The sequence below is a fragment of the Neovison vison genome, chromosome 5, assembly GCF_020171115.1.
Source record: "Neovison vison isolate M4711 chromosome 5, ASM_NN_V1, whole genome shotgun sequence".
NCBI classification, from domain to species: Eukaryota; Metazoa; Chordata; class Mammalia; order Carnivora; family Mustelidae; genus Neogale; species Neogale vison.
In genome coordinates this window covers 145,551,470-145,553,935 of record NC_058095.1, presented here as the reverse complement: position 1 = coordinate 145,553,935, position 2,466 = coordinate 145,551,470, and the positions used below count along the sequence as shown (strand labels likewise).

Sequence of the window (2,466 nt, the reverse complement as noted above, 5' to 3'; positions counted from 1 at the left end):
ATGAGACTGAGCCCCATGTGGGACTCCATGCTCAGCAGGGAGTCTGCTCCAGATTCTCCCTCTTCCTTTGCTGCTCCTTCCACTCTCTTTCTAAAACAAACAAACAAACAAACAAACAAATAAATCTATCCTTAGCAATATTCTTGACTACCCATCGTTATTTTGACATGCTACCCAGAAGGGCTACCTTATAGGAAAGCAAAAGGAAAAGAAAACTCTTGAGTGGGCTTCATCAATTACTGAAAGGACAAGTAATAAAAACGTGTTAATAAAATATCCTTGTAGAACTTATTTAGCTTGGTCTACTTATACTTCATATGGGTATGACCTAGAAATATCAAATCCTGTACCAAAGTTGGCTTAATTTGTCTTCATTTTTAACACAGCTCTTTGAATTGCATGTGATTTCCCATAATCAGTATGTCAATAGTTGGTGGTAGTGGTTTAAAATATGCATAAATATAATTACATAGGTAAGAAAAACAAACATTGTCTTCTACCCCAGTTAGAAATCCTAAATGTTTCCCATAAAACAGCTTTTACATATTGATAATAATACAGGAAAAACATGTAGATGGTTTCTTTCTAAATTTACCAAAACTGTGTAAGTGTTCAGTTAATGACATTCTATCATCCATGGAGTATGTTCAAGGGATTGTGAGGTGGGGAAGATGAGAGCAGTGTCTGGTGTCATAGAAAGACAAGACTTGCGTAATGTCAAAGTTTAGAACAAATATTACCTATGGAGCCAGAATGACATCTGCTAAATAAATCTACAAAATACTAGTAAAACTATGCCAAACACAGTTCTTTACATGAAAATTAAATACGGACTAGAATTTTAAGTAGTGTTTTGCCTAATAAAATCGCAGTGTCATGAGTTGTTATTCAGGAACTCGGTCTTCTGTGTTTTCTACTTGGGATTTTACAGGAGATACTTTAATTACCCCAATTTCTTCTTTGAATTGTTTTTGTATTAAAACATTAAAATGAAAAGTAGGGGTTTCACCGTAAATAGTATTGTATGACTTTGTTTTTAGAATGGGATAATTGAATTTATTTACATTAAGAGTGAAGTCTACGGGGCCTGGCTGGCTCAATTGGTAGAACACATGACTCTTGATCTCAGGGCTGTGAGTTCAAGCCCCATGTTGGGTGTAGGCTTGCTTAAAAAATGATGAAGTATATATAATTACTCATATAAAGTGAAATGGTAAGAGCCTGGAAGGAATTAAGCCCAAAAGGCTTACTTTTCTTCTTTTTTACATCAGTTTCGTTCAGAAGCTGTTTTCCAATGTAGAGATATTCCTGATGAAACTGTAGATTTAAAATCAGGGTTAAAGATGCTGAAATTAGGTCACAAACTTTCTGGAATACTGTTTCACTTTCAGGAAAAAAAAATAGATAATGTACCTTTCATTCTGAGAAGGCAAATATCAGCAGGATATTTTAGGATAATCTATCTTGTCTACACAAGGAGCTGAATAATTTTCATTGACATCAACAGATTATTTAACACATAACAAATCTATTGTCTCTAAGATCTGATTAAGTTCCAGGTTTATAAATGGTCTTTAGCATGTTATGTGAGAACAGTTTTTAAAAAATGGTGATAAATTATCTTCGTGGTTAAGATTATTTCTCACCAGGAAGAAACACCATAGTTAGACTAAGTAATCTCTGTCCTGCCTGTGAAATTTGGTCATGTATTCTTATGTGAAAATGAAAATAGAAGACTAGAATACTAATTTTATTTGTCTTGTGCTATATTATATGCCTTGGGAATCTGGTCAACAAGACAGGAATTCTATAATTATAAGCAATTGAACGGAACAAACTGCTATACATTTGTAAGACTGATGCTTCCATTCAATGATATTTTTAAAGCAATTATTGAGCAAATACTTCTGGTTATGTGATAAAATCATAACTCTGAACAATTAGTTATGTTAGAAAGTCTGAGACAACAGTACCATATAATTTTTGTATTACATATTCTAAATGCAAGTATAATTCAAACATATAGTTTTATAGGTATATTCTTATGCATATGTATGTATAATTTCAATTAGCAATAATCGCGCCTCAGACAAACCTCATTGGCTACGATACTGCCACTGCGCAAAGCTTGTATGTATAATTTCAAATATGTTTTTCCATTTTATTTTATTTCTTTTCAGTGTTCCAGCACTCACTGTTTATGCACTGCACCCAGTGATCCATGCAATACATGCCCTCCTGAATACCCACCACCAGGCCCAACGAACCCCCCACCCCCCTCCCCTTCAAAACCCTCGGTTTGTTTCTCAGAGTCCAGTTTGTCCAGTTTGTCTCCCCCTCCGATTTCCCCCAACTCACTTCTCCTCTCCATCTCCCAATGTCCTCTTTGTTATTCCTTATGCTCCACAAGTAAGTGAAACCATATGATAATTGACTCTCTCTGCTTGACTTATTTCACTCAGCATA

General features: G+C 34.8%; 1 pseudogene; it reads right to left on the bottom strand.

The window, feature by feature from the left end:
* Window positions 1–2,001: 2,001 nt before the first annotated feature.
* Window positions 2,002–2,129, bottom strand: LOC122907969 (annotated as a pseudogene).
* Between the last annotated feature and the right edge of the window lie 337 nt (window positions 2,130–2,466).